A 16,028-nucleotide genomic window follows, 5' to 3' on the forward strand; every position below is an offset into this window, starting at 1 on the left:
TGATCTAAAGCTCAAAAGAGTGATTCTCCCTAACCATATGCTTGTGGTGTGAAAGTGTCAAGTAATCCTTGAGACTGAACACCTAAAGTTGTGATCTACTACTGTTACAGAGTATGCCTAAGGCTCTGAGCACCACTGTCTAGGAGAAATAGAAAGAAAAATTAGAATTCAAAGGGTCCCCAGTTAAGTGCTTGTGGTGTTCTTGTATCAAGTTAAGCTTGAGGACAAAACACCTAGAGTCACAACTAGGCTCAAGGTGCAAAGCACCAAAGAAAAGAAAAAGTTGTGTTCAAGAATCAATTAGAGCCTAAAGAAGAGAATCTATAATATCATCCGAGTTCTAGTTTTGAAGGATACTAATATTTCTGATGCTTCAAAGGATAGTGAGATGCCAAAGCTATTCAGAGTTAGAGTATTAATAGTCCCATTCAGTAACCAGACCTGAGCTTAAAGGACAACTCAAGTCTTAGGCATTTTTCTCTTCTTGGTCCTATATTGTTCTGGTTGCTTGAGGACAAGCAACAGTTTAAATTTGGTGTTGTGATGCGTGAGCATCTTATACCCTTTTTCTTATCATTTTCTAGTTGGTTTTAGTTAGATTTTATTTAGTTTTACTTGATTTTAGTGCAAAAACAAAAAAGCTGACACACTCCCCTTGGGGCGCTAAACACCAAGCTGGCGTTTTGCGCCAGCAGCATGTTCGTGGCCACTCCCTTTGGGGGCGTTAAACGCCCAATATGGCGTTTAATGCCAACAAGCCTGAATTCGAATTTGAAGGCCCACTCTTGGAGCATCTCAAGTGGATTTAGCATTTATTAATTTTATTTTATTTTTTTTTGTAATTTTTATTTACAAACAATATCTTTTAGTCTTGGGATTTATTATTTTATTTTATTTTCAAATCAAATTAGGTTAGTATATAAGGAATAAGATCCACCTTTTAGAGCACGATCTTGGACCAGACAGCCGCACTTTTCAGAACCCTAGTTTCTCTGTAAGTCATGAGCAACTAAACCTCTTTGGTTAAGGATAGAAGCTCTGTTTATTTTTATGGATTAAGACTATTGCTTTTCTATTTTAATTAATGTATTGATTCAATTTCAAAGATTGTTTTCGTTCCTAATCTTATGAATCTGGGTGAAACGAGAGTATGACCCTTATTCTACATGAGTTCTTATGATTCTCGAGAGAGTTATCTCACTTGAATAACAGCTTGAAAACAAATTCCTCCTAAATTGCTAATTACATGAACTAATTGGGATATGTGACATATAATCCTGTTAGCTCTGGGTAATTAGGGTTTTTGTGGCCATAAACTAGTTTTTGAACTTAACCATCTAATCGGAATTAAGTGACCACGAGAGTGGTGGTTAATGAAGGTTAGAGGAGGCTAAATCACTAAGAGATTAGGGTTTAGACATTTACAGTTTGCCATGGAATGAATCATACATTGTTAAAATAGTTAGTAAGAATTTTTAATCCGGAAAAGTAAACATCTCCAAAGTCTTAACTGTTTTGTCTCACTGTTTTTACACCAAACCTTTTATTTGATTTCCTTATTCTCTTGTTTATTGCTTTATGCATTTCTAACCATCAAAACCCTTTTTGTTTGCCTAACTAAGCTAATTAGATAGCCATTGTTGCTCAGTCTGAGAATCCTCGTGGGATCGACCCTCACTCACCTGAGGTATTACTTGGATGACCCGGTGCACTTGCTGGTTAAGCTGTGAGAATTCCAAATTCCCGCACCAAGACCAGAGATGGACAGAGACAATGACACGTTGCAACAGAAATAGAGTGGTGATCCTGACGACAATGGCGGCGCACAGCTCGATGGCGATGACGACGGTAGACCCAACCCCGCCAGCGATGGCTTGGCAGTGACTGAGGCAATCTCCTCCTCCCTCGTTGTGTTTCTCTCTCTGCACAAACACATTCTCTCTCTTCGAGCTCCTCGGCAGTGGCAATGATGGGAGGTACAACGATCACGACGGTCAGGACCTTCAGCGGCGATGATGGAGCCCTCGACGACAGTAGCTTCTTCTCCTCTCTCGGGCACACTCTTCTCCGTCTTCGTCTCCATCACCCTCTAGTTCGCGTGATGATGGCGGGGGCTCCACGTAACGGCAGTGACAGTAGAGCAGGGCGCGGAGACTCCCTTCCTCTCCTTTTCTCTTCTTCTTCATGTTCCATTCTCCCCTTTCTTTTTTTTTTTGTTTTTCTGCCGCTACTGTTGTGTGTATTAGAAAAAAGAGGGGCTTTGGCGGCTAGGGCTAGGGTGTTAGGGTTATAGTGTGTCAAATTAGGGTTTGTTTTGGGGATTAAGGTTTGCGTAGAGTATTAATTCAAAACCAAATTTAATCCAATATAATTAACTTTAAGAATACTATTTATTTTTTTCAACTTACAAATTATTTTTAATTAAGTACTCTAATTTAAAATTAGGGATAAATAATAAATTTTCTTTTAGTTTATAAAATTAATAAAAACTTTCAATTATTCAATTTAAATTGTATAAAACTCTCATTATTTTCAATTACTAAAGCTTTAAATCCCTAATGAAATACTCAATTATTTAGAAAATTTTATAAATCCTACTAGATTTTAAACTCAAAGCATCATAAAATTTAATTTAATTACTTTTAGAAAAAATAATTTTCTTTAAATAAAATTATCAACGAATATCAAATTATAAATAACTTACTATTTAATTTCTAAAAATCCGGGGTCTTACAAAAAAGACACCTTATGAGCTATGGAAAGCAAATCCTCCTACTTTGTACTATTTTCATGTCTTTGGAACAAAATGTTTTGTTTTAAATATCGAAAAAAAACCTGAAAAATTTTGATTCAAAATCATATGAGGGCATTTTTGTTTGTTACTCCACTTCTAGCAAGGTCTCTAGGATTTATATCAAAATCACTAAAACTGTAGAGGAGACTATATATGTTACTTTTTCTTATACTAATATTTCTTCTAGTGTTTCTAAAGATGATTGTGTAGATATTCTAAGCATTGAGGTTATACAAGTCACTACCAGTCCAGAACAAGTTTCTGTTCCAGAAGTTGTTCAAGAGCATTCTGCAGGATACAATTCCATTTCATCTCCTACTATGCCTGCCGAAACCACTACAACAGAAAGTAATAATGAAGCCACTGACTCTGAAACAACAAACACTCAAATTAAACCCAGAAAATGGAGATCTCATCTGAACTATCCTTATAAATTCATTATTGGAGATCCATCAATGGAAAAAATTACAAGATCAACAACAACATGCCATTTATATCAACTGTTGAGCCTAACAATATTGAAGAGGCTCTTGATGATCCATTTTAGATGAAAGTAATGGAAGAAGAGCTCCAACAATTTGAGAAAAATCAAGTATGGACACTGGTGCCTAGACTAATTAGAAAGGAAGTGATTGGAACTAGATAGATTTTCAAAAAACAGTTAGGAGAAAATAGAGCAATAGCTAGAAACAAAGCTCGCCTTTTGGCCCAAGGATTTAACCAAGAAGAAGGAATCGATTTTGATGAATTGTTTGCTCCAGTGGTCAGAATGGAGGTTATTAGACTGCTACTAGCTTATGTCACAATTTAAATTGTTTCAAATGGATATAAAATATGCATTTTTTAATGGAATTATAGATAGTGAGGTCTATGTTGAACAACTCCCTAATTTTGAAAATGAAAAATTTTCTAATCATGTTTTCAAACTAGTTAAGGCTCTTTACGGATTGAGAGAAGCTCCTAGAGCTTGCTATGAGAGACTTAGTTTCTTTTTGCTTAAAAATAATTTTCAAAGGGATACAACGGACACTATTTTTTTATAAATAATTCCAATGACAATTTTATTTTAGTATAAGTATATGTTGATGATATTATTGTTTTCAGATCTGCTGATGAATCTCTTTGTGTAGAATATAGTAGCTTAATGACAAGTGAATTTGATGTGAGTCTCATGGATGAACTCACACTCTTTCTTGGGATACAAATAAAACAAATGAAAGAAGAAATTTTTGTACATCAATAAAAGTATACTAAGGAGTTGGTAAACAAGTTTGGAATGGAGTTTGCTAATCCGATGAGCACCCATATGCATCCTTCCGCTAAACTTGACAAAGATGATAATGCAAAGGATGTTGATGAGACAAGATACCGAAAAATGATCGGTCAGTAATGTATTTAACAGCCTCAATACTTGACATAATCTTTAGTATGAGTTGTGTTCAAGATTTCAAACCCAACCTAAAGAGTCTCACTTAAATGCGGTGAAGAAAATCATTCGATAAATCCTTGGCACCACAATTTACAGGTAATGTTATCCTAAATCTGACTTATTTAATTTAATTGGATATCTATATACTGATTTTGCAGGTGATAGAGTAGATATGAGAGAAACCAATAGTATTTGTTTCACCATTAGAAATTATTTAAATGTATGAACTAGCAAGAAACAAGGAACAATGGCGTTGTCCATTACTAAAGCTGAGTATATCTCTGCCTCTCTTTGCTGTTGTTAACTTCTTTGGTTAAAAACTCAATTAGTTGACTACAAGTTGAATGTATCTAATATTCTTTTGATGTGTGACAACATGAGTGCCATTAACATTTCTAAAAACTCAATGTTGTACTCTAGAACAAAACATATTAAAGTTAAATATCACTCTATTAGAGAATATGTCCACAATGAAATTATTGATATTCAATTTGTTAAGTCTGAGGATTAGCTAGCTGGTATTTTTACCAAACCATTAGTTGAAGAGAGGTTTTGCAAGCTTAGAACTGCTCTAGAAATCATGTGTTCTTCTGATTTAACTTGATTTGCTAGTCTAACATCACTTTTCTAGTTTTGTTTTACAGGTAGATAGGAGATTTATTTGCAAATGATGGTACTGGCTTATTATCCTCTGAAAAAAGATTGAGCTTATGATCTAGATCATTTGTACTATGTTTTATTGATAATTGCATTTACAAAATTTGTTTTGGAGTTTAATTTTGTTCTGAATATATTTTGATTTAAATTTTTTTCTCAAAATATATCCTTTTATGACTCATATCATCATATCTCATTAAAATTATTTTGTCTCCTGCAAATCATATCTTTCCTCTTTCATATCACATACATTTACTTCTTTTATATCATATCTTTCTTTTTCTTTTCAATATAGAACTGGTTTCTCCCCATTATGTCTGCATTTAAATTTTACATATACACTTATTGTGCACCTCTTCCCTTACTCACCAATCAGCTTTTGCTTCTAATTTTTATATACCCTCTTTTTCTTTTCTTATATAATGGCAACCAAGAGAAAACTCTTTCTCTCAAACTCTCCGCATCACTCTCACAACAACACTTCATCCTTTCCTTCTCCATGCACCAAAACCCTAGTTCCTCTCCCCCTGTCCATGGCTTGCACCAAGACCTCAACCTGACGTGTTGCTACTTCTCCACCTCATTCCTCCTCACGAGGCAAGAGGCCCATGCGTAAGCCTACTGACCATGAGCGAACCCCCTCTCCTCCTCTCAACCGTGGTATGTATTCTCAATTTTGTTTTACATTCTATCCGAACTCCTATGTCTATGAATCCTCTAGCTTACAAGTCATTCTATTCTGGCTTCTTAGAAAATCCTTTGATGATCTCTGTTTTTGTTTTTTCATGAACTAGATGTTCTTTAAAGAAGATATTTTCAAACGTTCTCTATGTCCTACCAAACTGGTTAATTTAGAGAAACTTACCTTGAAAGAATTGGTTTTCAAATATATTTTTTACTACCAAGGCTAGCTTCTAATTTTTTATGTTAAGTGTCCTATTTTTTCTCAGCTGGTAAAAATGTTTTATGCAAACATAGATTTTCACAAAGAAAGAATTATTTCAACTGTAAAAGAAAAAAATATTGTTATTGATCGTCCTAGCCTTAATCAAGCTCTTAGTTTCTTTGGCTTTGGTGTTCAAGTATACACTTCTGTTAAATGGGACAAAGAACTCAATGTATACCTAACTGATGCTATTGGAAGTATCTGTGTCGATATTCCCTCTTGTGATAGCGTTAAGCCATCTCACCGAGCTTTAGGTGCCATTCATGCTCAGCTTCATGGGATCGTCAATCACATAATTCTTCCTCAAAGTGGCTCTTGTCAAAAAGTCTTCTTCTATGATACCCTCAATATTTTTCCCTGATCAACAAAATCAAGATTGTTCTATTATATCATGATTCGTCACATGCATGAATGCGTCACTAGCTTCCGCAACACTGCTCTACCCTATGTAATGTTCCTCACTAAAATCTTTGAACTTCACAATATTGATTTCTCCAATGAAGTTTATGAGGAATGTTCTTCATTTTTGAAAGGGAAAACATTGCCAAGAAAACCAATGCAAGTGCAAGAGGTAAAAGACAGTTAGTTGCAGGAGGGGATGGTAGCTTGAAGGCCTCTCAATCCTCAAGCAACTCCAAGTTCACTGAGCTCACTAGTATAGTGAGAGACTTGGCTCAGGAGTTTGGGAATCATGTGGAAGCACAACAAGCCTATTAGGCCGAGCAAAGGCACCGAGATGGAATTGTTGAGTCTAATCTACAAAAAACCAAGGGAAGAATTGACATCCTGAACCAGTACATTGATGATCTTACCTCGAAGCACATTTTTCTAATGATGAAGATGCTGAGAAAGTCGAGCGTTGAGCCAGTTCTGATGCTTAGTGACTCTAGTCATTAATTTACTGTTATATTTTGTTTTTAAGATATTTTGGATGATTATATAACCAAACAATTTGCTTTAGTTTTTTATTCTTTGACAAGTTCTTGCAGGTCTTCATTTGCTCCCTTGATGACAAAAGAGGGAGTAATAGAAATAAAGGAGAGAAATATTGTTGGTTTAGTCATTTTTTATGTTCAAAGACTTGGTTACTGAGTTATTAAAGTTTGTTTTAGTTTAAGACTTGGTTTATTAACTACAATCTCTTAATCACCATATTATATAACTATCATTGTAAGTGTTGGCTTGTGTTTTTGCTGCACCCTGATATTTTAGCTCAAGATAGAGTCCATAGCATCAATTCAGGGGGAACTTTAATCTCTGGTTTTATGGAGAAATTATTCTGCATATGAAAGGGAAGTTTTTCTACTTTTATTCTATTTCGTTGAAAGCTCTCTATTTTAAAATATTTGCCATCAAGGAGGAGATTGTTGAGTTAGAATAAAATTTTACAATTTATTGTGATGACAAACATTAGTTTAAATTCAATAATTAAATTATTATGATATAATTGATTGTGCTATAAAGTCTTTAGATTTGGGAATGATATTAATGCTTATTTAATTTAGAAAAAATCATTCATTAATAGCAAGATTTGAAGTTATTATGGAGGTGTGATACTGCTAGAAGAAAGGAAAGTATCATCCTTTAAAGAAGGAATTACAACTGCACAAATAAAGGAAAGCATCGTGTATTCAGTGCAAAATATTTTGCTGCAATGGCTAACATTAGCTTGGTTTTTGGATATAAGAAGAAGAACTAGATTTAGGGAAACTCAAGCAGAATGATTCAGAAATCAAATATTACACATTGAGTGTCTTTCTTCATCATCTTGGTTTGTATTTGATATTCAGTTTTTGTATATTTCTAGTACTAAAAAAAAGCATATGATTCCTCATGAACTCAACATATTGAGGCAAATACTCCAGTACCTCAGCAAAAGGAATATTGATCTGCAACTTTTTGATGACTTCCAAGAACTGCGAGAATTGCCCGTCCTTGGCCTCCTTTTGGAGCTTCTGAGGGTATGGTGACTTCGGCTTATGTTCGGATGCCTTGGATAGGGCGTGTGCTATGGCACCATTAGCCTTCTCTGGAGCCTCTATTTCTTCTGATCCCTTAGCAATTTGCACTTCCTCTGACATAGATTCACCAGCCATTGTGATGCCTTGCATTCTTCTTTTGGATTTACCATTGTTGTCACCAGGAAGAGTGTTAGGAAGCCTCTCAAGTATTTTCTTGCTCAATTGACCCACTTGTACTTTCATGGTCCGAATTGAAGCTCTCGTCTCCTGCATGAAACTCTGAGTGTTCTTGGAGAGTTCTGCAACTATAGAAGCCAGGTCTGTAGTGTTCTGAGGCTGGAAAGTCACTTGTTGCTGCTGAAAGGGTTAGAACTGACTGTTGTTGAATTTATTTTGATTGAAATTGCCTTGAGAGTTGTTGTTAAAATTTGGCTGAGGCATTTAGGGTTGCTCTCTCTACCCAAAAATTAGGTGATTCCTCCATCCCTGATTAAATGTGTTAGAGTAAGGATCATTACTGGTATTTCTAGAGGAATTGCCCATATAGTTAACCTGTTCAGGAGCGGGTTGAGCATAACTGTAAGTCTCCCCTTGGTTGAATCCACTACTCATGTCATAAGGAGCATCTTGAGTATTAACAGTTGAGACTTGCATTCCACTCAAGTGATGAGTGATCATGCTAATCTGTTGAGACATGGCCCTGTTCTGAGCAAGAATAGCATCCAAGGTATCCAGCTCCATGACTCCTTTCTTTACAGGATTCCTCTCAGAAGTGTACATGTATTGGTTGTTGGAACCATCTCAATCAACCCATTAACCTCTTCAGAGGTCTTCTTCATATGCAGAAAGCCACCTACAGAATTGTTCAGAGATATTTTGGTCATCTCTGAGAGTCTGTCATAGAAGATCTGTAGCCTGATCCAGTCTGAGAACATGTCAGGAGGGCATCTCCTGATCATTGACTTGTATCTCTCCCAGGCTTCATAGAGGGACTCACCATCTCTTTGCCTGAAAGTCTAAACATCCATCCTCAGCTTAATCAGCTTCTGGGGAGGGAAAAACTTGGTCAGGAACTTGTTGACCACCTTGTCCCAAGTGTCCAAGCTCTCCTTGGGCTAAGTATCAAGTCACTGCTTTGCTCTATCCCTCACAGCAAATGGGAAGAGCATCAACTTATAGACATCCGAATTCACTCCATCAATCTTCACAGTATCATATATATGCAGAAAATTAGAAATGAACAAATTTGGGTCTTCTTGCGGGAGTCCATGAAACTGACAGTTTTGTTGCACCAGAGTAATCAACTGTGGCTTTAGCTCAAAGTTGTTTGCACTTATAGAGGTACCACAATACTGTTATCATAGAAATTAGGGGTGGGAGCAATGTATGAGCCAAGCATCTATCTAGGCTGCTCATTACCATTCGAATTCTCAACATTAGCATTGGAATCCATGGTGGGCTCTTCAGCTTCCTTCTCAAAAGTGTCCCTGAGATTCTCACCGACATTGTAAGCTCTTGCTTGTTGCAAAAGTCACTTCAAGGTCCTCTCCGGTTCAGGGTCAAAATCAAGAAGGGGTTTTTTATTCTTGTTCCTGCTCATAAACAAACAGAAAACAAAAAAAGGTGGAAATCTCTATGTCAGAGTATAGAGAATTCCCAGTGAGATATCCTATGTAAAAGAAATAAATTAAAATAAACTAAATAAATAAAGCAATAGAATTCGAAAGCTACTAAGCAAATAACTAGGGAAAATTCGAAACCAACTAATAAGATAAGCTAAATGATTCGAAAATTAAACAAGACAAACACTAATATTTTCGAAAATTTTGAAAATAAAATACTAGGTGACACCAAACTTAATTTTAAAAATTAAGGCAAAATTTTTTTTAATGAGAGAAAACTTAATTTTTGATAATAAAAAGAAAGAAAACAAAATTGAAAACAATAAAAAAAACAAAAATGCCTAATCTAAGCAATCAGACAACTGGTAATTGTCAATCACAGTCAATCTTCAACAACGGTGCCAAAAACTTGGTGCGGGATTTCGAATACCCACAAACTAACCGGCAAGTGCACCGGGTCATACCAAGTAATACCTCAGGTGAGTGAGGGTCGATCCCACGAGGATTGATGGACTGAGCAATAATGGTCGAATGAATCACTAAGTTAGGCAAGAAGAAAGCTGTGATTTGAGGGTTGTAAAATACATTAAATAGTAAATTCAAAAAATTGGAAAGCAAACAATAAAAATGGTGTGAAATCTATGAGAGAAAATAGTTAATCGGAGTTGTTTGTTCATCCGGATTAAGTTTTCTTACCAACTATTTTGATCATGCAAGATTCATTTCATGGCAAAATGTACCATGTCTTAGTGATTTAGTCTCCTTCTAACCCAATCAATCGCCAATGTCTTGGTCACTTAATATAGATTAAAGGGTTAAGAGCAATTCTAGTTTATGGCCACAGAAATCCTAATTACCCAAAGCTAAGAGATTATATGTCACGTATCTCGATTAGTTCAAGTAATTAGCAATTTAGGAAGAATTTGCTTTCTAGCTGTTGTTCAAGCGAGATAACTCTTTCAAGAATCACAAGAACACATATAGAATAAGGATTATACTATCGTTCTACCCAGATTCATAAGATGAAGAACGAAACAATCCTTGAAACTGAATCAATACATTAATTAAAATAGAAAAATAATCATCTCAATCCATAGAAATAAACAGAGTTCCTAATCTTAACCAAAATGGTTTAGCGGCTCATGACTTATAGAGAAAACAAGAGTGAAACGTGCGGAAGAGCGAAGATCCCCTAAAGGATGAATCTTTTTCCTTTTATATCTAACCTAATTTGATTTGAAACTAAAATAAAATAATAAATTTCAGACCTAAAAGATTTTGTTTGTAAATAAAAATTACAAAAATAAAAGATAAGATAGTAATCAAAAGCTAAATCCACTAAAAGTGCTCCTTTGATGGGATTTGAATTCGGATTGCCTGGCGCTAAACACCAACTTGGCATTTAGTGCCCCAGTGGGCAGCTCCAATTCTTCTATTTCTTGCACAAAACTCTGCCAAATTGATCCGAATTTCTCCTTAAATAATTAAAACACTAAAACAACTCAAAGTAGCATCCAAAGAAGATTTTAACACTAAAATATAATAAAACTTAATAAATTATAACTAAAAATAAGCAGAAAATAGGGTAAAGATGCTTACGCATCACAACACCAAACTTGAACTGTTGCTTGTCCTCAAGCAACTAAAACAATATAGGACTGAGAAGAGAAAACACCTAAGACTTGAGTGTTCATTTAAGCTCATGTCCAATCATTGAGTGAGGCTAACGACACTATAATTCTGAATAGGTTTGGCATCTCACTATTCTTTGAAGCTCAGAGATATTGATATCCTTCAGAACTAGAACTCGGATGATATTATGGATTCTCTTCTTTAGACCCTAATTGATACTTGAACACAACTTTTTCTTTTCTTTTCCTTTGGTACTTTGCACCTTGAGCCTAGCCATGACTCTAAGTTTTTTGTCCTCAAGCTTAACTTGACACAACAACACCACAAGCACTTAACTAGGGAACTCTTTTGAGTTCTAACCATTGATGCTCAAAGCCTTGGACCTTGTTCTTTATTTTTTTTTCTTTTTGTTGTTTGTTTTGCTTCAAGAATTAATTTCTTACTTACTTTAGAGAATCTATAATATCTCTCTAAGTTCCTGTACTTCATGAACTAACATTCTTGACTTCACTATCAATTATGTACTGTTCAGTTCATGCATTCAGAGTCAAAGATAATGCCACCACATTTTGAGTAATCAGAATAACTCATAATATATAACTCAAGTCTCATGCATTTTACTATTTCTTTTCTTTTCTTTTGATTTTTCAGGCTCAGTGAGTAATACATGAGACATTTTTCAAAATAAATATAAAATAGCAAAATAAATAACTAAACTAGAAAGCAATAAAGTACTACTAATGATCATGCAAAAGACTTTCAAATAAATAACATGAAACAGATAAAATTATATGCAGTGAAGCATAGTCAGTCCAGTCCTCAGACTTTACAAAAAACGAACTGCTCTAATACCAAATTATAATGACCCAATTTCCGGCATGTCGACCAATCCCAGTCGTCAGGTGTTACCATTTGGTTAAACTCTAAGACTCTAAACTATATATTATGTATATTAATATGAGCCTGTAGGGTGAGTTAAGCGCGCGGGTTAAGCATGAGTTATATTTGACTTTATCGGCATTATCTATGATAGTTAAGCGAATAACACATTAGAAATGAAAGCAAAAATAACAAATAGATATATTCACATTTATCTATTGTTATATGCAAACTCTACTAGTGATAGATATCTATCCCAGCTCCCATTTTGGTCTCATGCGCAAGCTCTTAGCATGTCCTCTAGGATTTGGATGCTTCACTTTGATTGTACATCAGTTTGGGGATGACAAGTCGTGCTTAGGTGCAGGTGGGTTACTAACGCCTTCTGAAATGCACCCCAAAATCGTAATGTGAATCTTGGGTCTTTGCGGATACAATGCTGGTTGGTACACTGTGGAGTCTAACTACTTTCCGAATGTAGAGCTGTGCAAGCCTTTCCAGCGAGTAGCCCATTCGGATTGGTAGGAAGCGTGAAGACATCCTTCATGCATGCTGCGTAGCTGTCCTCCACCACCAAGGCTTCTATAAAACACAAAAAAAAAAATTCATATCCAAATTTTTTTTGGCCATATTTTAAAGCAAAAGATAATTTTAATCGGATAAGGGTATGCGGTAAAAATATTTTAGCTCTTATTTTAATTGAAAATTCTTATATATATGAATTTTGGTGTTAGATACAACTTCAAAAGAGTGATAAGCGTGTTTTTAAAGCTTATAGCATTTTGCTTTTGTTAAAAATGTTTTTTTTTTTTTTTTTTGTAGATTTTGAAGCAAAATATAATTTTAATCTGGTGAGAGGTATGTGGTAAAAATCTTTTGGCTCTCATTTTAATTGAAAAATCGTTATTTATATGATTTTTAGTGTAGGATACAACTTCCGGAGTGTGGTGAGTGTGTTTTTGAAGCTTATAGCAATTTGCTTTCGTCCAAAATGATTTTTTTTACGATTTCAAAGCACAACATAGTTTTAATTTGATGAGGGCATCCGATAAAAATATTGTTAACTCTCATTTTAATTAAAAATACTTATTTATATGAGTTTTGATCTAAGATACAACTTTCGAAGCTTGTGTTTTTGAAGTTTTATTATAACATTTTTCTTTTATAAAAAATGATTTAACCTAGATTTTAGAGCAAAATAAATTTTTAATTGGATGAGAGGTATGTGGTAAAACTATTTTAGCTCTTATTTTAATTGAAAATCCTTATTTATATGAATTTTGATGTAGAATACAACATACAAAAGGTGATAAATGTGTTATTTAAGCTTATAAGATTTTGTTTTGTCAATAATATTTTTTTTACATAAATTTCAGAGATAAATATAATTTTATTATGATAATAGGTAAATAGTAAAAATATTTTAGCTTTTATCCTAATTGAAAATCCTTATTTATATAGGTATTTGTATAGGATACAACTTCCAGAAAATGATGAATTTGTTTTTGAAGCTTATAATATTTTACATAGCTTTTTAACGTTGATTTTGAAGAAAAATATAATTTTAATCGGACAAGAGGTATACGATAAAAATATTTTGGCTCTCACTTTACTTAAAAATTTTTATTTATGTTGAAGTGGTGAAGCATTCAGGAAGAGAATGGAAGAACTTCACAGGATGGAAATTGTGACCAGAGAGCAATGAATGTACTCTGAATGTACTTTCTCTGTCTCAAAGACTCATTTTGATTGAATTGGATTTTTCTTAAACTATTTACAGCTGGTTGTAACCATTAAATATAACAACAATTAGCCTCCTAACTAACTATTATTTACAATTAACTCAACTACTAACTACTCTAACAAGTTACTTCACGTGTTTACTCATGTGACACCCCCTCTCAAGCTAGAATCGATGCTCTCCATCATTCTCAACTTGCTCAAACATTGTTGAAACTGATTAGGAGCCAATGCTTTTGTCAATATGTCTGCCACTTGATTGTGGGTAGAGATGGGTAGCAACTTTGTGACTTGCTCTTGCCATTTGTCTCTCACAATGTGACAATCCATCTCTATATGTTTGGTTCTCTCATGGAATACGGGATTAGCGGCAATATGCAATGCAGATTGGCTATCACAGTATATTCCTATGGGTCTTTCAAGCCTTATTCTCAGATCTTGTAGCACATAAGTGATCCACTGTGCCTCCCGTGTAGCCATTGCTAGAGCTCTATATTCAGCCTCACATGAAGAGTTGGCGACTGTACTTTGTTTCTTACTTTTCCAGGACACAATTGAAGTGCCAATGAAAAAACAGTAGCCTGAGGTTGATATCCTTGTATCTGAACAAGTGCCCCAATCGCTGTCCGAAAAACTAGTTGGTGTTAGATCTGTGTCAGCTGCAAACATCAGCCCTTTGGTTGGTGTTCCTCTTAAGTATCTTAAAACTCTCAATGCTACTTCAAAGTGCATGTCTGTGGGACAATCCAGATATTGACTTAGTCTCCCAACAGCATATCCAATTTCTAGCCTAGTATTGGTCAAATAGATCAGTTTTCCAATCAGCTTCCTATACTCTGTATTAGACTGCAACGGATTTCCAGAATTCTTGGTCAATTTGATGGTGTAGTCCATTGGTGTTGCTGCTGGCTTGGCATTTAGCAGGTTATAATCCTCCAAGAGATCGAGGCAATATTTCTTTTGATTCACCATGATCCCCCTCTTGCTTCGAATCACCTCCAAGCCAAGAAAGAACTTGAGTTCACCAATGTCTTTGATCTTAAACAAAAGATGCAAATGCTGTTTGATGAAGCTGATCTCTGCCATGTCATCCCCTGAAACAATTAGGTCATCAACATATACTAGTATAACTGTGAAACCAGATTTTGTAGATTTGGTGAAAAGGCTATAGTCACTTCGAGACTGACAGTAACCAATCGAGAGAAGAGTGGAAGTGAGCTTAGTGTTCTACTACCTGCTGGCTTGTTTTAAGCCTTAAAGGGAACGATCTAACTTGCATACCAGTCCCGGCTCAGAGAGGAACAGTCCAGGAGGAGGCTTCATATAGACCTCTTCAAAAAGATCCCCATGTAAAAAGGCCGTGTTGACATCCAATTGATGCACGAACCAGCCTTTGACTGCTGCTACGGCAAGTAAGATTCGAAGGGTTGTCATCTTCACAACTGGGCGAAATGTTTCAAGATAATCCACTCCAGCCATCTGGGTGAAGCCCTGTGCCACTAATCTAGCCTTGTGGCGTTCCACCGTTCCATCAGCATTGAGCTTCAATTTAAACACCCATCTGCAGCCTACAGTCCTTTTTCCAACTGGAAGAGGTGTTAGAGTCCAAGTCTTATTTTCTTTTAGAGCATTTAACTCCACATTGATTGCTTCTTGCCATTTTGGATCAGTGACAGCTTCAGCATAGCATTTGGGTTCAGTGTGTTTTGGCTGAAAAGTGGCTTGATTGACAAATGCAATGGAGGATGAACATAATGGAATGAGTGGTAAAGCTGAATCTGGTATGGCGGATTCAAACAATAGCAGGGTGGAATGTTCAAAGAAATTTTGTTTTAAATCATGAATAATGTCAAACTAGTATTCAAAAAAATTTTCATGAAGACATTGTGAAGAATGAGTTGTGCTGGAATCTGGTGTAGCTAATAGAGCTGATGAAGTAGTCATGCATTGAAAATCACAAGGTATCTTGTCTCCCTAGTGGACTTTCTTAAAAGTTGCATAATGGAAGTGTGTGATGCAATAGGAATATTGGTATGAAAGGATGTTCATGGTGCATGATCTAAGGATGGGGACCTAGATGCAATTTGCTGTTGTGATCCTGGTTGTGTGTGTGATTGTTGAATTTCAGTGCACAAGGGATCCTCAAATGTATGCAAATCATGTATGCAAAAATCTGGGTGTGTTTCAATCTCAACTTTCTCATTTTGTACAGTTTCCTGTATTGTAAAAGGTAAAACAAATTCATAGAAAATTGTGTTCCTTGAAATGAAGATATTTCTACTACTAAGGTCATACAATAAATGTCCTTTAACTCCTTCCTTTATACCAAGATAGACACACTTTCTGGCCCTCTTATCCAATTTGCTTC

This window comes from Arachis ipaensis, chromosome B9, assembly GCF_059453495.1.
Source record: "Arachis ipaensis isolate K30076 ecotype BB chromosome B9, ASM5945349v1, whole genome shotgun sequence".
NCBI classification, from domain to species: Eukaryota; Viridiplantae; Streptophyta; class Magnoliopsida; order Fabales; family Fabaceae; genus Arachis; species Arachis ipaensis.